General features: G+C 41.1%; 2 long non-coding RNA genes across 2 annotated transcripts; both read right to left on the bottom strand.

Annotated features, from left to right (window-relative positions):
* Nucleotides 1–9,526: 9,526 nt before the first annotated feature.
* LOC310820193 lies at nt 9,527–12,468 on the bottom strand. The gene is made up of 3 exons (XR_014554804.1): nt 12,375–12,468; nt 11,309–11,370; nt 9,527–9,644 (listed from the first exon to the last, which is right to left on the bottom strand). It is a non-coding gene; the product is annotated as an uncharacterized lncRNA (long non-coding RNA).
* A 1,264-nt stretch (nt 12,469–13,732) lies between these two features.
* On the bottom strand, nt 13,733–17,148 carry LOC310820645. The gene is made up of 4 exons (XR_014554824.1): nt 15,460–17,148; nt 15,085–15,185; nt 14,626–14,703; nt 13,733–14,399 (listed from the first exon to the last, which is right to left on the bottom strand). It is a non-coding gene; the product is annotated as an uncharacterized lncRNA (long non-coding RNA).
* Between the last annotated feature and the right edge of the window lie 4,341 nt (nt 17,149–21,489).

Genomic DNA, 21,489 nt, shown 5'->3' with positions numbered 1-21,489 from the left:
AATGACTATCTTTAATCGGTAGCGATCAGGGAACAAGATCCCTTATAATAAATCCCTTATGAATAAATATTTCATTTACGAACGCTGTTTTGGTTCGGAAAACACGCTTTTTAAAATGCAGTGTCCTACCTGACATTCGGTTTGCATATAAACATGTTGTGAGTGCCAGGGGTGTTCTAGGGGAGTAGACTGACTTTTCTCTGGTGGCTGCCTCTCCCAATCGTGTGTGCATGCAGAAACACAACAGCTAATGTCCAACACTGCAAGTTCATTTCGGGGGGATATATTATTATTAGGGAGGATGTTGTTGTTTGGACAACTTCAGACAGAATTTCTCCACGATGGCAGATTTCTGGCAAACTTACTTACTCTTCTTTAAGTGATACAAATGTGTTTTAGTCACATTCTTGATATGGGTTTCAAAATTAAGATCTGAGTCAATGGTAACACCTTGTTTTTTTGCCTGGTGCTTAGTGTTACTGTAAGTAGTGTCTTTAAGTGTGCAGACAGTTTGACCAGGACAAGGACAAAGAGCATTTTGGCATCAGCATTAATTAATTAATTCTAAGGTCATTAAGAACCTAGTTAATAACTTAACAACATAGTGCTATCTCAGTGCTATGATCGGCACAAAAGCCAGATTGGAACATGTCAAAGGTACAGTTGGGAAGAAGGAGATTATTTAACAGTTTGAACACCTTTTTTTCAAGAATTATTATTTTTTTGCTTAAAAAGGGAAGGTTGGAGATTGGCCTAAAATCGCTAAGGACTGAAGTGTCTAAGTTACTTTTCTTCAGGAGGGGTTTCACCATGGTAGTTTTAGGTGCAGATGAACAGACCCCCACTTTGCTGAGCATTTCTGTATGACCACTGCAAAAGAGTTCATAGTGCTTCCATGTGGTGGAAGGTGGGGTAACAAGTCATCAAACACATCTTCAGGTCTTGCCTGAGTGATCCTCCTCACCTAATATTGGTTCTCTTATCTCAGAAGTATGTTGCAAATTCCTCACATTTGTAGGTGGAGAGCAGATCACCAGGTGTCTTGTGGGCGGGATTTATAAGGCTGTCAATCGTTGAAAAGAGCACTGTTTGAGTTGTTATGATTCATTATCAATTTTGAGAAATGATCCCGTCTTGGCGTTTTTTTATTGCCTTATTAAAAGCAGAAAGATGCTCTCGAAGAATATCAAGGTGGACCTGCAGTTTTTGTCAGCTGAGACTTTCTGCAAATTCTTTTAAATTTGGCCACAGCCTTTTTCAGTTTGACTGGTGCTACAGAGTCGATAGTTGCCCTTAGTTTGGTGTTGAAGCTGGTTACTAAATCATTATCACAAGAGGAAGCTGTTGATGGTGTACTATTCATATTCATATTCATCATGAAATTCTCATCTGCTCAGCGACATGGCTAGATAAATAATAGAGTGAAAATATATTTTTTCCCCACTTCTAATAGACTGACATGCATTCATGTTTAGCCAGGTTTCAGATAAAAACATTACAGTGCAGCTTTCGCTCTGAGATAAGATCAATAAAGGTTTTGCCAGATAGGGACCTAATATTCAAAAGCACCATGGTAATGTTCTCTGGGCTGTTCGGTGCTGCCCGGCCACAGTTAATGGAATGGATACCAAGTTATTCACATTTGAACCACCTGACAGTTTTCTTGTAGTCTGTCGACTGTGATAGGAAATAATAGACTATAGCACATTCAGTATTCCAAGCAGTCAATCCACTAAAAGCAGCGCAGTTTAGTGGCATTTTGACTTCTGATTGATCCTTGTGTACATCTATCATTGGTGTCATGAAATTAGGCTATGCAGATTAGAATAAGTACAGTACTGTGTTCATTTCCCAAAAAAAGAACACAAAAAACTAACAGCTCTTCAGATTTGCGACGAAAAAGAGTTAGTTCTGGGCTACGGCTACGTGAACGACCAATCACTAGTGCTCATGTGAGTGTAATATCCCTGTGCAGGCTCCTCTCCAGTACGAGGCTCTGACGCAGACTATCTAGACAGCGTGATCAACGAGTCTCTCAGGTTGTACCCCATCGACTTGAAAGAGTCGCCAAGAAATCTGTTGAGATCAGCGGCATCACCATCCCCAAGGGTATGGTTGTCATGATACCCATCTGGACCTTGCACCGTGACCCCGATGTGTGGGAAGACCCAGAGGAGTTCAAACCAGAGAGGTAATGGGCCACATCTTAACCACAACCACAATATCAATCACAACAGCAACGATAAGAGCAGTGTTCCACAAACAACCATAAAACAAACCTAAATGCGACGACCAAACACAAACAGGTTTCTTCAACCATTTATAACCATCATATTACTGTGATTTAATTGATATGTTCTTTAACCCCTCCTCCTCTGAACTCTCCGTGTGTAGGTTCAGTAAGGAGAACAAGGAGAGCATCGACCCATACACCTACATGCCGTTCGGGTTGGGCCCACGGAACTGTATCGGGATGCGATTCGCTCTGGTATTGTTGAAACTGGCGATGGTGGAGATTCTACAGAGGTTCAACTTCACCGTCTGCAAAGAGACAGAGGTGAGACAAAATAATGATACAATGATTGTAAATATAATTTTGTACCTATGACTTTGTTGCGTTTCTATATGTAGCAGAGGTGATTTTGGAATCACACTCGCGTGATGTGGTAGCCCTGCCTGAGACATGTAAACTGAAGTGTCGCCCTCAGACCTTGAGGATGTCCTCTTGGCTTAATAGTAGCGTTTGTGTCTTCCACATGGGAGACCCGGGTTTGAACCCCCATACTACAATTCTGTACTTGCGTACTGCATGAGTATGTACTCCCCATTTAATTTCCCAGATTGCATTTTTCAGTACTAGGCGCCAATCATCCTCAGTATAGGCTACCTACTAAATGATGGAAGTGTGAGATTTAAAAAAAAGCTATTTGTATTTCTGCAAAACTCCCTCGAGACTTCATAGGGCCATTTTAATGTATGTCGACCCAAGAGAGGTTGTCCAGGAGTTTGAGTTTATTTGAATTTATAGTGCAATGCTACCCGAACGTAACAGTGACACTGTATTAGGTAACATTCATAGTGTAACGCTGACATCTGTTTTACTCGTTCCTTCATACTTTAACTGTGTGTCAACTCTCACCAGATCCCCATTGAGATGGACCTACAGAACACTCTGATGCCCATACGGCCCATCAAACTCAAGCTGCTGTCCCGCTGCCAGGAGTCCAACGACAACCAGCTCAAAGCAGACAGCCAGTGATGAGGACCTGCCCTGCTGCAGGTCTCTCAGTTATTATGTTACACATAGATCTAGGATCAGCCCCAACACTGGCTACTTTCAAAAATGGGCTTAAAAAAAAAAAAGGGCTTCGCTTTTGCCTTAAATTGAAACTAAATTGGCGCTAATAATTGCACTGTGACCCTAAAATGCACTGTGACTTTTATTCTTTTTTTATGTCTTTTATGCGTTTTTATTCTAATTTTTCTTTCATGCTCTTTCCTTTTTATCTATTTTACGTAAAGCACTTTGAATTGCCTCTGTGTATGAAATGTGCTATATAAATAAACTTGCCTTGCCTTGCCTTGCCTCGCCTCGCCTCTGGGCTCTGCTGCTACTGTATGCTGCTCTCTTTGTATCTGTCTATTAGTGGAGGTCCAGGACTCGTTGTACAGAGACAGTTGTTGTCTGTCGTCTGCAGTGCAGGGATTTGCATGTGACTTGTGTATGTTTTGTACTCGTCTGGTAGTGGGTCTCTATCATCACGCTAAAAACTTGTGTATAATCACAAACTAAATCATAACATGAGAATGAACAACATGCCATCAAAACATGACAATAAATAGGTGTTAGATTAGATTCAACTTTATTGTCATTGTGCAGAGTACAAGTACAGAGACAACGAAATGCAGTTAGCGTCTAACCAGAAGTGCAAAAAAGCAGAAAAGTGCAATGTGAACAATATATACAGGTAGAGCAGTATAAGCAATATATGAGCAGTATAAGTAGTGCAGTATAAGCAGTATATGAGCAGTATAAGCAGTATATGAGCAGTATAAGTAGTGCAGTATAAGCAATATATGTATTAACAGTAACATTATAAGCAGAATAAATATAGAATGCAGTATGAACAGTATAAGCAGTATATGAGCTGTATAAGTAGTGCAGTTACCAATGTATTGGGTCTATCTATGGGTATCGTAGTGCAGCAGTAGTCAAAATGTACCTGCATTTTATCGGTTGAAGTGCCATCTCATCTGTCATAAGATTTGACTTGTAAAACTGAAAAGTAGGATACAACTAATAGCCTAAATGTATAAACACAGACCACAACCAAAAAACAACATGGGAAAATCGTTTACGCATCCTCTGCAGCAGGAACAGTGCAGAGAAAAAGTATGTACAGTAAACCCCATAACTGAATACACTTCATACGCTTCAGCGCGACACAGAACGCTACATTGAGGTGGCCTATACTGCAACAAAGTAAAAAAAATGAGACAGACACGTGTCTTCAATAACTTGCATGTTTTATCAAAATACAAGCATTCGGCACATTGTTAACTTGTAGGAAAGTTTAATCAGGTTTTATCAATTGTATTTCTTTAAATGTGAAATAAATATCATCAGTGCAGAGGCTATAACACACTACAAAAGTCACATTAAATCACGGAAAGTAGGCTAGGCTAATTAACGGAACTATATGAATATACAGCCCGAGCCCAGTCCAGGGTTCTGAAAGCGACAAGTAACAAGTGTGCCCATCAACGGTCTAGATATTAGGCCTATACAGTGGGGGAAATAATTATTTGATGGTACTTTATGGTATGATTATGGTACTTTTATTTTAACAAATAGAGACAGAATATCAACAAAGAAGTCCAGAAAAAACACATTATATAAAGTTATAAATTGATTTGAATTTGATCCCCTACAAACCAGCAAGAATTCTGGCTCATACAGACCGGTTATATGCCCATGAGGCACACAGATTACTCCTGTCACTTTAAGAAAGTACTCCTAATCTCTGCTTGTTATGGGTATAAAAGACACCTGTCAATAGAATCAATCTCTTCCATTCCAACCTCTCCACCACCATGGGCAAGACCAAAGAACATTCAAAGGACATCAGGGTAAGAGTTGTAGACCTGCACAAGGCTGGAATGGGCTACAAGACCATCAGCAAAAAGCTTGGTGAGAAGGAGACAACTGTTGGTGCAATTATTAGAAAATGGAAGAAATACAAAATAACCATCAATCGCCCTCGGCCTGGAGCTCCATGCAAGATCTCGCCTCGTGGGGTAAGGATGATCATGAGAAGGGTGAGGATCAGCCCAGAACTACGCGGGAGGAGCTTGGTAATGATCTCAAGGCAGCTGGGACCACAGTCACCAAGAAAACCATTGGTAACACACTACACCGTAACGGATTGAAATCCTGCAGTGCCCGCAAGGTCCCCCTGCTCAAGAAGGCACATGTGAAGCAGTGGACCCATCTGAAGTTTGCCAATGAACACTTAAATGATTCAGAGAAGGCTTGGGAGAAGGTGATGTGGTCAGATGAGACCAAAATTGAACTCTTTGGCATAAATTCGACTCTTCGTGTTTGGAGGGAGAGAAATGCTGAATGCTACAATCCCAAGAACACCATCCCCACTGTCAAACACAGAAGTGGAAACATTATGCTTTGGGGTTGTTTCTCTGCTAAGGGTACAGGACGACTTCACTGCATTGAGGGGCCAATGGACGGGGCCATGTACCGTAAGATCTTGGACAAGAACCTCCTTCCCTCAGCCAGAGCACTGAGGATGGGTCGTGGATGGGTCTTCCAGCATGACAATGACCCAAAACATACGGCCAAGACAACAAAGGAATGGCTCAAGAAGAAGCACACTAAGGTCATGGAGTGGCCTAGCTAGTCTCCAGACCTTAATCCTATAGAAAATTTGCGGAGGGAGCTGAAGCTTCGAGTTGCCAAGCAAAAGCCTTGAAACCTTCAGGATTTGGAGAGGATCTGTAAAGAGGAGTGGACCAAAATCCCTCCTGAGATGTGTGCAAAACTGGTGACCAACTACAAGAAACGTCTGACTTCTGTGCTTGCCAACAAGGGTTTCTCCACCAAGTACTAAGTCATGTTTTGCTTGGGGATCAAATACTAATTTCCTTCGATCAAATGCAAATTAATTTATAACTTTATATAATATGTTTTTCTGGACTTTTTTTTTTGATATTCTGTGTCTATTTGTTAAAATAAAAGTACCATAAAAATTATAGACCGCTCATTTCTTTGTAATCGGGCAAACTAACAAAATCAGCAGGGGATCAAATAATTATTTCCCCCACTGTACGTAACATTTGGAGATGTGTTAACACGATCAAAGAGAATACGCGGTAGAGGTCCACTGTTTGATGCGAAAAAATACAACGTTCCCAGAGGAATAAAAACGAAATAAAAATGAAATATCCCATTGTTCCTAACAAAACAAAGAACCCAAAACCATTTCAATGGAAACATCGGACTTTACCTTGGAACGTAGCGGACACATGAGCGCGGCTTTGGAATTATTCAAAACAGCGCCCGCTCTAACACGATCAAAGAGAATACGCGGGAGAGGTCCACTGTTTGAGGCGAAAAAAGACAGGGTTCCTAGAGGAAAAATGAATAAAAATGAGTTCCTCACAAAACAAGGAACCCAAAACCATTTCAATGGAAACGATCGGACTTTACCTTGGAACGTAGACTGTTTGTGGAACGTAAAGTAGTGTACCTACTGAACTCGAACACTGCACCTACGTGACAACCTACCAACCCCTGCAACCCCTGCACCCCCCCCCCCGGACAATTGCACTATTACTCCCCTCCCCTGCTCTTACTCAATACCACTGCTCTTCTGTACATATGTCCATACTGTTCATATTTTCTTAATACTACTGTTAGTACACTGCACATATCTGTACATACTGTGCATACCTGTTTATACTGTTCATATGGCATTCCATATTTATATTTATATATTTATCTACCTTATGTTACTGTTAATACATATATACTGCATTACCTATACAGCTCATATGCTGCTACACTGTTCATACTGTAACTTATTTATTCTGCTTATAATGCTACTGCTTACTCATATACTGCTTACACTGCACTACTTATGTTATACTGCACTACTTACTGCTCATATATTGCACTACCTGTATATACTGTTCATTGCACTTTCTGCTATTTTGCACTTCTGGTTAGACGCTAACTGCATTTCGTTGTCTCTGTACTTGTACTCTGCACAATGACAATAAAGTTGAATCTAATCTAAAAAAAATGTTTTCGCTGACTGGCGGCACAAGGGTGTGGGTTGGGTGGAGCTCCGCTGTTTGAGGCGAAAAATGACAAGGTTCCCAGAGGAATAAAAAAAAAAATGCCTTTATGCACCTGACACCATAAACAAAGTACCTTCTGGAAAAATAAACTTCTTCTAATCCAAGCCAGCTCTGTGATATTCTAGAAGGTCAGAGTTTAGCAGTTAGCACAGTAACATTGTTGCGAAGAGGTCAGATGAAGATAAGATATCTTTGAAAAAAAATGTATAAATATGATCAGACTTTTTTCTGATAAAATAGTTGTTTTTTTGTTCAACAGTACCACTTTGTCTGTTTTTCCATTTTCTTGAAGCATCTGCACTCGATTTCCAGCCAGCATCATAGTCATGACAGTGAAAGTGTCCAAACAGGTGACCTGAAAAATATCAAAAGGGGGATGAGGAGAAGAAAGCGGATCTCCACACTGATGAAACATGGGCAGATGAAGAAGATACTAGCGAAAGAAAACAAAAACATGGAGAGGAAAAACTGTCTGTGGAGTATAAGGCAGCTATTAAAGAGAATGACAACATTTGGATGAACTTTCGTTCATCTTGGTCTAATAATGGAAATAGTCTAGTCGTGGTGTGGGCCAGGAGTGACTGCAACCTATAATAAGCCTTCTTTACTTTGCTACAGCCATCGCTGGCCGACATTGTCATTCACTGCCATCAACGGAAATCAATGTTTCCCACATTATATTTCATGCCAACGTCAATCAAAAGTAACCTCAGATTGTTATGGAAATCTTTCAGTGAACAACAACAAACGATGTTTGGTCTCAGTTGAGAGTTTTAATGCATATAGAAAGTATTATACAACGTTGGTCAGCTGGATCAGCATTCCTTCACCAACAGTGTGGATTCAGATACTGATGCTGTGGCTGAGGAGAAGACCATCCTTAACTCCAATGCTCATACGTCATAGGTCTAGGGGTAAACATATCTTGCACCTGTTTGCTGACCAAGAAGCTGGGAAAGAAGCGTAGGCGTTGTGAGCCACTATCTCAAACCTCAGCCTGCAGTTAGGAGTGTTCCAAGGTCACATAACATCTTTGATACAAGAGAAGGAGCAGTCGGTTTTGGTTCTTCCTCAGTCACATAATTAAAAATAACAAAGTACATTGGGTCACAGAAAGGTCAATACATTTAATATAAAACTAAAACAAAATAGTACAAATATTTTTTGCCATTACAAAACCAAGTACTGTAACAAAGTGATGAAGGCTTATCAAAGGTTACAGATGCATAGTCTTGAACCAAAATAAGAAAAACATACAATAATGATTGCTTTAATAATGATAATTATGGCTTTAAAAGACCCAGAAAACAACCAAAATATTGTATGATGAAAAGTAAGAGATTCCCCAGACTGATGAAGAATAATGGACAGATGCCAAAAATAGAAATGAGACATTTTGTTTAATATACTGTGAAGGGGAGGATCAGGTGAAAGTAATAACGGGAGTGGAGAAAACAAGGGAACAAAGCTTTAGTCACAGTGAAAAGGTAATTAGTGAACAGGAGAGAAGTGCCATCAAACCTACTTGAGATTTTTTGATCATTTTTAGTTACAATTCTAGTGTTTCTTTTTTGTTCATCTGGTTCACTTTCTTACCTCTGTATCTATCTACAGTTTTCCCATCTTTTCCAAGGGTAAACAGACCCGAGTTCAATACCCAACAGCCACACTTGGCAGAGTAGACAGCGAACACAATGCAAAGGTGGGCTAACGGAAAACTGTTTTGATAGATTCAACAGTTTAGATTGTAGATTCATTGATAGGTTGGTTGATTGATTTACATTGAGCAGGACCTCTCCCTTTATGTTCCTTCCTCAGATGTCTATCCACAGCTGGGCAATGGTAATTTGCTGAAATGAACTGTGTATTAACAGTCAGGAGAATTCAAAAGGTAAAAAACCAAGTCACCAGTGTGGCTGCGGGGCTGAAGCCAGATTTATTTTGAATGGCCAAACCTGAATAAAGTATTCATTCAGTAAGACGAGTTATGGTTTAGAATGTTTGTAGAGCACACACATACACTCACCGGCCACTTTATTAGGTACACCTTGCTAGTACCGGGTTGGACCCCCTTTTGCCTTCAGAACTGCCTTCATTCTTTGTGGCATAGATTCACCAAGGTGCTGGAAAACATTCCTCAGAGACTTTGGTCCATATTGACATGATGGCATCACGCAGTTGCTGCAGATTTGTAGGCTGCATCTCCATGATGTGAATCCCCCGTTCCACCACATCCTGCTGGAAGTAGCCATCAGAAGATGGGTACACTGTGGTCATAAAGGGATGGACATGGTCAGCAGCAATACTCAGGTAGGCTGTGGCGACAAAGAAACAAACATCTGTTAATACTTATAGACACCTGCTCTGTCCTCATACATAGCTGAACACCTCTAAACACCTCCCAAGAGTCTGGAGACAGAATGCCAGTCTGACTTCAGGTTTATTGATTTAGAAAGAGTGAAACTGAGAAAGAGAAACAATAATCAATGATATGGTTTCACATCCACACATTGCCTTGCCATACATCACAGAGATGACCTAACAAAGAAATAGCGACATATAGCTACAGATGTTGTATGATGCAACAATACACAGGTAAAGATCATTTTATGCCACGTCCTACACATTTGGGGTAGTCAATAGTCCTAGGAGAAGCACACCTGTTAACCATCTCAATTCCATCTCTCCTTTCAGTCATAGGGTGAGGGTTAGGGTAGGAGTTTCTCATAGAAGTCTGTCTGTGTATGGTAATGCTGATCTGCACTGTGACTGCAGCCTTTTAGGAAGTGAATAGGTTGGTTTCACATACACTAAAATATGTGTACTTCAAGTAATCTTGTCTGTCTACAAGAGGGCAGCATATCATCATTTCAGATCTGCGATCAATGAAGGGGCCCAACAGTTTAAATAAATCATATTAATATCTATTGTTAAAGTTGAAGGGTTCTCCCTCGACAGACTCTCTCTCAATGTGAAGAATTACTTTGATGTATTTGAAAATAATCTTCTACATGCAGATGCATCATTTACTACTATGTAGTAGTTGTCATTCACTCATGGCCTGTCTGAAGGTGTTGAGCAGGACAGGTCTCAGCACTCATCCACTCAAGGTCTCTGATCCAGCACTCCTGTCTTCCTTTCTTTCTCACTATCTTTAGGATCGATCCCCATTAGCTGCCGCCATTAACAACCACATATACACTCACTGGGCTCTTCATTAGGAACACTATATTAATACTGGGTAGGGCCTCCCTTTGCTCTTAAAACAGCCTCAATTCTTCGTGGCATTGATTCCACAAGATGTTTGAAACATTCCTTTGAGATTCTGGTCCATGATGACATGATTGCATCACGCAATACCTATAGATTTTTCAGGTGCACTTTCAAGCTGTGAATCTCCCGTTCTACCACTTCCCAAAGGTGTTCTATTGGATTCAGATCCAGTGACTGGGAAGGCCACTGAAGAAAACTGAAGCACTTACACATGGCCACATTATTATGGGGGTTATACGTCCTGTCATCTATAATTGTCTTATCATTATTCTTATTACTAATTTATTACATGGCCCCAGCATTTTCTTTTTATCTTGTAATTGTTATTATCTATTTATATAGGCAGGCCTGCTATGATTTTAAAATCAACACCTTACTTTGCACTTTCGCCCACGTAGCACTTCTTCTCCTAAAGCATTCACACCCTGATGGTTCAATAGCGCTCCAACAAATTCTTCTTGACTTCCCTCTAGTGTCCATTTTTTGGCAGCAGCACACACAGTCCACCCTTTTCCAAAACATTGGTGAAATGGTAGAAGCAGGCCCCAGGGTAACTGTCAATTTATATGTTGGGGTTGGTGAAAGGAGGAATTTTGTTCAGGTTACAATCCCCCAATATCAGTGTCGGTTTGTGGCCTTCAAAATTCCAATCTGTCACCTTATGTTGTAGTCTGGCTTTGTGTTACCAGGGAGTTGATTTTTCCTTCACACTGGCGTCACCTGTTGATGAAAGGAGGAAAGGTGAGATGACATCATCAGCGTGTATGGAGATGTGACTGTGTAGCTGAAGGGTGCACATGGTTGTTAAAGGGATAGAGATGGCTGCTACAGAGGCCCGAGGTTGACGCCTCGCAGGACGGCAACAGGAAGGACTGCAGGGGGAAGATAAAGACATCAGGAGATTTACGAGAATATGTGTTATGTATTATAATATATTAAGATAATACATCATAATTATCATTATTATAGAATTATAATTATATAATATAATTCCAGGAGATTGTCCCTCTCCTTCTCCTGACTGCACACACACAATCTCTATTTTCATCCTGAGAATGAGTGTGTTCGAGTCAAATTTCTAAGAATGTGTCTTCGATGGAGTGATACTGTCCGTCCACTAGAGGGCAGTCCAATGCAACTCATCTCATCTCATAGGGTCATTCAGATCAACACTCCATTCAAAAGCAAGTGGAGGAAATCAAATAAGCATTACACTATGTATGTGTGGGGGGACATGCAGCGTTCGGCCTGTAGAGGGAGCTACAGGACCGTGGCCAGGGTTGTGTCGGCGAGGCTCCGTTGCACACCTGTTGCAAATGAAGCCTCGTTGACTAGATGCTTAAGATGTGTGTGCCTCTGCTTTTTCAGGAGGTGGGCTGGGAACGAAGGAGCAGGTTCCGAGAGAGAGAGACGACTGGAAAGTCGCTGAACTTTGAAACGGGCTGAAAAGCCAAATTGACCACTGTGCTAATAAACGGGAGCTACATTCCCTCACTACCATACTGCGTCTGCCTCCGTACGAACAAACATTATTACAGTATGTATATGTATTTCTATCATATCTTGCTACAGTGAAAATACTAGGTTTGTAGGTTCGTTTCGTTTGTTTAATCTGGTCCGGGTCCTTATCGTGTAAAAACATTACTCTTCATACTTTTAGACAATATTAAACAATAACAACGTGAGCCCATGGTACTTCTGCACATCTGTATCTGGTGGAAGACCTTGTTGACGAAGATGATGTTGTCCCGCCAGTTGGACAGCGTGCTGCTGTTGGAATGGCTCTTCTCTGTCTCGGCAGGCCTGTTGGGCTCCCCCTCCTCCCCAGTCCTTCTCCTTCCTGAGAATTGCACATAACTTGATTTCTAGATTGGAGTGTTACAATTTCTATTGTGGCTTCTTTTAACAACATAACGAAATAACAAAAACGCTGGAGCGGGGTTAATAACACACAATCCAAGATAGAGAAAAAAGCGGAGATCAAAAGTTAGAATTCAAACCAAAATAGCATTTATTATGCATTAACGTTCAACAAAAATATTCTCTGTGGCTCTTCAATGCCATAAACAAAATATATTGATCCCGAATTGTTTCTTTCAATTTGTGACAATAACTTTTGTTAGTTTGCAGTAGCTTGTGGTGATTGTTTGTGGTCAAAAAGCTGTTCCACTTCCCCGTCTAACTCGGATTCTCTCCAAAAACAGGTGCCGCGGCTTTCCACCAATTAAATAGACACCTCCCATAGCGGACCCAGAATCGAAGAAAAAAAAGAAAAAAAAGAATTCACAGGTTCTTGACAGAACAAAAGCATAGATGTAGAGTAGTAGACCGTACATGAAGAGTTTGACTGTAAGACATGGTTATGGTACAGTATAGCACCGTGCTTTGTTAGTCTACTGGGGTAGGCCAGGGCAGTGAACTCACAGGTCCTCAGGGCCTCCTCTGCGTCAGGTTCCTGGTGGTTGACGGCGATGCCCTGGTGTGACCTCTCCTGGAAGAAGGGTAGTCTGTCTACCAGCTCGCCCTCTAGGAAGGCTCCTTCTTCCACCTCCTCCTCCTCCTTTTCCTCCACCACCACCTCCTTCAAATCTTCCTCCTCTCCCCTATCTGGCAATGGCAACTCTTCCTCCTCCTCTGATTTTGGAATGGATTGGACCCTGTGGGCGGGGCTTGCAGACCCAGAGAGGAAGTGACTTCTTTTTCTAAGGGACACAAAGTTGTTGGTGGAATCTATGTTCTTTCAGAAGTCAGAATTAAAGCTCATACCTTCAGAGAGGCGTTCACAACTTTAAAACATTGTAAAATGTAAAAATCTGTGTACAGTACAATGAATTAATTCAAATGCAGTATTTTCTCTCTGCGCTAAAACACATTTCATTCATGTCAACGTACCGATTGTCTTGTCTTTGTTGACCTTCCAGGAGAGAGGTCCCTCATGCACCATCTTCCTCTTGGTGAGATCCATATTCGACAGGAGAATGTGAATCATCAAATCATCATCAAAACTTCAGTTTCTTCTTTTCTTTTTCTGAACATTTTTGGCTTTTACAGAGTAGAAAACAATCATAATGCCTGTTACAACTCCAGATGACAACTCGTCTACGTCTAGGGGCGGTAGAGGAGTCGCAACAAAAAGGTAGTGCCACGGACTTATTGCAGGAATTAAACAGGCACAAACCACAGTGTAAACTATATACAATTATTTATTTCCTCTGGGAAAACACAACACAAGACACACGCCAAGGAGAAAAGGGAACTGAGCGGTGCCAAAGCAAAGAAATCATAAACAAAGGTGATGTCCTAAACTAGTGCAATAGTAATCTATACTACCAGGGCTATGCTAAAGTGCTATGCTACACTAGACTAGAACATACATGGGGCGGCACCCACTCCTAACCTGGTGAATTGTAACAGAGATGAGCCTTCGTGTTGGAAATGTAAACCCATGGGTCTCTTACCTATTCACCTTACCCCTATGGCGTACATTTAACAGACAGACAAATATTGAGAAAAAAACTATACGTAAACAATGACGCAAGTATACCAAAAGAGAACTAAATGTAAATAAGTACGTCGGAGGTTTCGAACAACTAAGCAACAGCGAATCGACAGCAAACATAAGCTACGGTACAACTGGGTCGACTCCCGAGGGGAAGGCCAGCGGAGCTTTTAAATGACACGGACAGCCCTCTGATTGGTCAGGAATGGTGATGACTGATTGGGACGAATGGCCAATTGCTGACGGACACCTGAATGTAGAGTGACAGGTCAAGGGAAAAACAGAAGGAAACACAAAACACAACAAGGAAACGCACATGTAGGAGTGGGAACGTAACAATGCCAAACAAGAATACAAGGCTACGGATAACAGACGCAAGGGAATAACTTACAGAAATTCAAAATAATCAAACAGGAACCTTAAAGGGAAACTTTCTGATTAGAAGTGAATGGGAGAGTAGTGGAGCGCCTCCTCACCTTGAACTATGAGATCATGGGGTTCTCACTCTGCTTCAGTAAGGACAGGTCTAACCGTCTCTGGTAGTCCTCTAGTCCCTGTAAGGATAGGAACGTGCACACACACACACACACACACACTTATGAGCACTGAACAATCACACATGTTGTCCTGTGGTAAATCATGAATCATTATATTACTAACCAAAACATTGAACATACCACAAAAATAATGACAGGTGCTTGCTAATATGCATTCTGACCAACTTGTGCAGCTCAGTGGCATTCTAAACGACCTGCTCCTTCATTTTAAGCATTTAAATCACAGTCCTGGTTGTCCGATCACAAGTATTATCCGATTACCAGTATCAAGTCCTAATTTACGGAAACAAGTAATATGAGATCGGCACACCCCTCATCGGCATGTGACCACCAATGTTGGGTCTAATCAATGGCGTCTATTCACACGGTCCTGGTTACCTGTTTGTTCTCTGCCTCTTTGACGGCCTGGTTAACATAGTTGAGTATCTTCCTGCAGCAGTCTCCTGTCCTCTTCACCTTGTCCCTCTCCTCCATCTCCTCTAGGGGTCAAAAACAACAACCAAACGTCAACCAGTCATCCATCAACTCATCATCTCATTGTTAATGTGGGCCGATAAGTGCACTACACCAGAAAGTGAGCAAGTGTTTTGAGCTGGAGGGGGTGGGTTGGGGGGTGTTAGGTAAAGGGGGCGGAGGTGCAAAAAAGGGAGGTGAAAGAGAAAGCAGTTTTAAAAAGACAAGGTTTAAAAAGTGTGCAGGTGAGGCGAAAAACACATAGGGGGCTTGTAGGAGAACCTCACCACAGGAACATACATGTATTGTAGTCGTTGTGAAATCGTAGTAGTCTATGGTACGTGTGTACTTGGCTATGCTCTCAAGCAGTAGAGGATACTTGGTCAGTCTCTGCATCTCCACAGGAATGATGTCCTTCAGCTGCAGTCGGCGACACTGGCGGTTACTCTCGGTTATTCTCCGCCGTACCGTGGTGGGCGGACAGAGAGGCGGTCGAAATCCACATCAACCTGCTCAGACAATAAAACTATAGGACACTGGTTAGAAGACCCTAGCCTACCTAACTTGCGGTTACTTTCCTGATTCAACTTTGTGTCTACCTTCTTGATTCAACTTGCTTTACCTTCCCTGGCTCCCCCTTCCCCCTTCCTCGTTAGCTGCTCCGCCTTTTTCTTGTTGTGACCGTCTAATTGTCACCTCAGATTTCCATCCCCAAACCTTCCAATCTACCTTCCTCGACCCGTTCCGTAACTTCTTTATCTTACCAGCAGCATGGTACAAACAGTTGACCTTTTAAAACATTTTCGAAAACATTTTACTGTATTACTATATGCTGAGTAAAAGTGATTCTTAATTGAAGAGTTTCATGTTTAGGCTCAGACTGATTCATTTCACATTCTAGGGTTCCATATACACTCATACACACATCACACACTCACACATCTTACACACTCACACATAATCATACAAATATAGACACCCACTCATTCTTACATTCTCACACATACAAATACACTCTCAAGCACACATACATACATGCAAATACACACAGTTGTTGGTTATACCTACGTTTGATTCCCAGGGTATAAGACACCAATTGTGATTAGGATATCTCAAGCTGATTCCAAAGCTGCTTCCTAACATATTTCTTTAATCTCACAGTGATATCCTAGATAACCAATAATACAATATTGTTCTCTTTTGACAAATTGCAGAAAAGAGTGAAAATGAAGACATTTTACAATAACCCTAAAAACAATTACTGCAAAAGGAAAGACAAAAGGGAAAATGGAGAAAGGGATTACCATAGTAACTCCAGTAGAAATATTAGAGAATAAAAACCCTCTTTTGAATAACCAAATAAGAGAGATGTCAGAAAAATGGGAAAAACGAACCAGTAAGAATTATACTAAGTGGCCTAAGGAAGGGACATTTGATGTTGCAGTGTGTAAGGAAATGGGAACACTGGTAAAAAAAAAAACACAAACCTTGAGTTAATTCAAAAAAGAGACAGGAGAAAAGAGAGAGAGAAATAGACCTTTAGATTTTAAAATTGTTAAAACAGTAGGATTCTCGGGACAAGCGCAGTTAATTCCAATGGCAACTCCAGTAAGTCTGAAGATAGGAGACAGAGCCCACAACCCTGCCCATACTGATCTCTGACCAGACACCGGTGAATCTCTTGGGGAGGGATGCATTATGCATGCTGGGGATGAAAATATGGTGTTCCCCAGAAGGTGTATATGTAGATAATACGGCAATAAAGACACAAGAAATACCAATAAATGCAAGCGCAAATGTTTACTGGTTAGAGGAAATAAACCATGAAATAGAGCAAACTTGAGTAAAATGGAGAAAATGTATTGAAGCCCAATTGCCAGATGCACGAAAACCACGATTTGACTACCACTGCACAATGCAGTTTGACTCAAATTGCGACTCCTACCAAGAACAAACTAAAAATGTGGTTGTCCCATTAATGTCACAATACATCATAGTGGGAAAACAGGGAGCAGCTATGAAAATAGATGAATCAGAATTTGTACAAAAATGGTATAATATACCTAATGCTGCTCCTCATGTGTCATTAATGGTAAATAAAGGGTATAGAGCAAGAGACTTGGGACCAATGATGAGAACCGCATTAAAAAGTGACTGGAAAAAAACAAGTAACCCATTGGTAAAACATTCTGCAGACAAGGAATTCATAAAAATAATATGTGCCACGCCTATGAATGGTATACCACAGGAAGTAGCCATATTGGTTAAACAACAAGTTCAGATGAAAGAAAAATCTGATAATCAATTGAGCGATGACATGGAAAAACAGATTCCAGAAAGTCTCTGGTCAAAACATGACACTGACGTGGGCTTAGTAAAATCAGCAAGCCCTATAATTATAAGAACAAAACAGGGCAGTGTATTACCAAGAAAAGCCCAATATCCTATGAAACCTGAAGCTGAGGAAGGAATAAGCAAAACAATAGAGGGTTTGATAGCAGCGGGAGTTTTAGAAAGAATAAACAGCCCGTGCAATACCCCCCTTCTTCCAATTCTAAAAGCAGATAAGTCAAAATGGAGATTGGTGCATGACTTAAGAGCAGTAAATGAGGTGGTGCAGGATTGGCCAGCAGAAGTACCAAATCCTCATACACTGTTAACAAATGTTCCTCCGACAGCCAAATACTAGACAGTGATAGATTTATGCTCAGCTTTTTTCAGTGTACCGTTAGCAGAAGAAAGTTGGTACTTGTTTGCATTCACCTACAGAGGACAACAATACACATACACTAGAATACCTCAAGGGTTCAAACATTCGCCTCATGTGTTCAACCAGGTGCTAAAAGCAGATCTAGAAGACCTGGAGATAAACAGCACAGATGATTTGCTCATTTGTTCAACCACATTGGAACAATGTCATGAGGACTCCATAAGAGTTCTCCAAAAATTGGCAAAGGGGGGGCACAAAGTGTCAAAAACTAAATTGCAGTATTGCTTACCTCAGGTTGACTATCTGGGAAGAACTATAGCGCATGGGTCAAAAGCAATATCACCAGGACAATTAGAAGGCATAAGTAAAACACCAAAACCAGTAAATGTGGGCCAAATGATGACATTCTTGGGAATGACAGGATTCAGCGGAGATTGGATAGAGGACTATGCGATAAAAACAGCAGCTCTGAGGGTGCTAATGAAAACAGCGGGTCAGCAGAACTTAAGAGCCCCTTTAATATGGACAACAGAAGCTACAATAGCATTTGAAATGTTGAAAAAAGAAATGCAACGGGCACCAGCATTGGCTGTGCCGGATTATAACAAACCATTCCTATTGTATGTGGCAAACAGAAGGAGTGGGTATGCTTCAGCAGTGTTAGTACAGGAAACGTGTAGTGGTAGGAAAAAGCAAGCGTTAGCCTACTATAGCACCAAACTAGACAGTGTTGCCCAGGGGTACCTGCCCTGTTTTCAGCAGCTATGCACTATGCCTATGAGAAGGCCTCGTCAATCACAACGGGCTACCCAATAACAATATACACACACATCACAAGACAGTGGAACTGTTAGAACAGGGAAGGTTTGTTCTAACACAAGCTAGGAACCTGTCATATTTGTCGTTATTAACATACCCAGACATCACTATCGAGATGTAGCACAGTAAATCCAGCTGAGTTAATACCACTGGCAGATGAAGGGGAAGAACATGATTGTATAGCACAATCGCTAACATTCACCAGGTTAAGACCAGATTTAGAATCAACACCCTTACTATATGCAGAAGAGACATATTTTGTAGATGGTTCATGTTATAGAGATCATTTAGGAAATCATGCAGGGTACGGCATAGTCAAACAAATAGGGCAGACATTCAGCTGTCCACAACCGTGTTCTGCCCAGTTGGCAGAACTAAGAGCACTGACAGAAGCCTGTAAAATGGGAGAAGGCAAATCAGTGAACATTTTTAATGACTCAGCGTATGCGCATGGAGTCTGTCATCTGTTTGGGGCAGTATGGAAACAGAGAGGCTTTTTGAAAAGTGATGGGTCACCCATACAGCATTGTGAGCAAATTAAGGAACTGATGTCGACTATGATGAAACCAAAACGGTTAGCGATCATCAAATGTCAGGCGCACCAGAAAGGCAATGATTACATTATTCAGGGCAATAATGCTGCTGATGAAGCGGCAAAGCGAGCCTCGAAGTGTGAGGTGGCCGTGTTGGCCCCAATGGTATTAATAGAACCAATAACGCAGCTAGAGGATATAATACGCATGCAACAGATTGCAGGGCCGTATGAGCAATCCATGTGGCTCCAAAGGGGGGCAAAAGGAGACTCTACAGCAGGGGTGGGCAATTAATTTTTACAAGGGGCCACATGAGAAACCTGAATTGTGTCAGAGGGCCACACCAATGATAACTTGAACTTAATTCTGCTCAACTTTCTTCCATTGTAAAATGCACTAAATTATATATTTTGAATAGCTTTACCTTTAATTTCTGTAAAGAAATACTTGGCAGTCCATGTCTTGTTGAAAACACGGCATTCGTTATCAACTTTTCTTTTCTTCGCGTGAGCCGACATCTTGAGGGTAACCTGGCTAGCGTCACTTGTCGCTGTTCACCTTCACTCACAGCTCACGCACGCACATACGTCCATACGTAAGTAATACAAACGTAACGCTTTTCAAAATAAAATTTCAAATTTCAAAATAAAAACACGACACAGATATTTGTTTAATTTATGCACCGAAATGAAAATTCTTGGCCGAAACCGAAAACCAAAAATGAGGAAACCAAGGCCGAAAACCGAAAACCGAAAGAAAAGAAAATGGTTGTCAATTATTACAACCATTGCATTTATGGCTATGACTGTGTACTAACCTCACTAAAATCAATGCATTGCAATTCAAAGAATAAATCAATTACAAAAGTTTTTTATTTATTATTATAAATTTAATTATTATTATAAATAATAATTAAAATTTAAAATATTATTATTTATTTGTTACCATTCATAGTATTGACAGACAGACAGCGGTCAATTATTATTAGCAACGGTCTGTTATACGAAAATAATTGACCGCCGAACGTTTGGAAGGCCCATTCAAGTGAATGGAACGTTCTAATCTACAGCATTAAGGAGAGCCGTGTAATAAATAATATTATATTATAATTATTTTTATTTTCGGCATCTACAGGGAATGTTTCAAAGATCAACCCGTCGATCGCGATTGACGGGTAGGCGACCACTGATCTAAGGCAATGAATTCCAGAATTTTTTGTGTTATGCCTTTTGCCTTGGCACCATCACTGGAAAACTTTCTTGCCTTTTCAAAAACGTCTGCTACAGACGGAGTGGGCGTGCTCGGATTGACTTTTCTTTTCTGCGCCGCATTCTTCTCATATTTAGAATGGCAATCGGGATGTTTGGATTTCAGGTGATAAATTAAACCCGACGTGGAGAAACTCTTTGCAGATACACCCCCTCTTGAAATTTCAGCATTGCATGTTTTGCAAATCGCTATCCGTGGGTCTTTCTCCGAGATATTGAAATAAGTCCACACCGCAGACATGTTGGCTCTTATCCAAATAACCGTGTGCTGGCTGCGCTTTTTAATTGCGTCATTACAATTGTGTTTCGGCCATGTTGTTTCGGTGATTTAGGTATTTCGGTGGCCGAATTTTCGGTGCATCCCTATAATTTATGATTGGCCTCACGCGGCCCGGACAGGACGTACAAAGGGCCGGATGTGGCCCGCGGGCCGTAGTTTGCCCAGGTCTGCTCTACAGGATTGTGGAGATCGCATGAGGGTACTATAGTGGCACCTACGGTGCTACTGGGGATTTTGATTGCTGATGCGCATGGTTTTGACCATTGGGCAAGGGGGGAAGTTGTGAGAAAGATAAAACTCCAAGGGTATTGGTCACCCTATTTACAGGCAATGGTAGAAAATGCATTGGCAGAATGCACAGTATGCGCACAAAACAATGTGAGAAAGGGAATCAAAACACCCTTAGGACACATACCGGTTCCAGACGGACCATTTAAACATTTGGTAATGGACTATGTAGACAGGATAAAAAAGGTCAATGGAAAAGATATATGCTTGTTGTCATAGATAGATTTAGCAGATGGGTAGAAGCAACGCCATCGGCAGAATTAGGGGCAGGAACAGTGGTTAAATTTCTAACAAGAGAAGTAATACCCAGATTTGGAATACCTAATGAGATTAGCTCAGATAATGGTGCAGCATTTATTCAGAAAACTGTGAAACAAGCCATACAGCACTTAAGGATAAAGCAAAGATTGAGTTGTGTCTACCATCCACAAT

Source organism: Argentina silus (genome assembly GCF_951799395.1).
Source record: "Argentina silus genome assembly, chromosome: 20".
In the NCBI taxonomy this organism is placed as follows: domain Eukaryota; kingdom Metazoa; phylum Chordata; class Actinopteri; order Argentiniformes; family Argentinidae; genus Argentina; species Argentina silus.
This window is presented reverse-complemented; position numbering and strand designations above follow the sequence as displayed.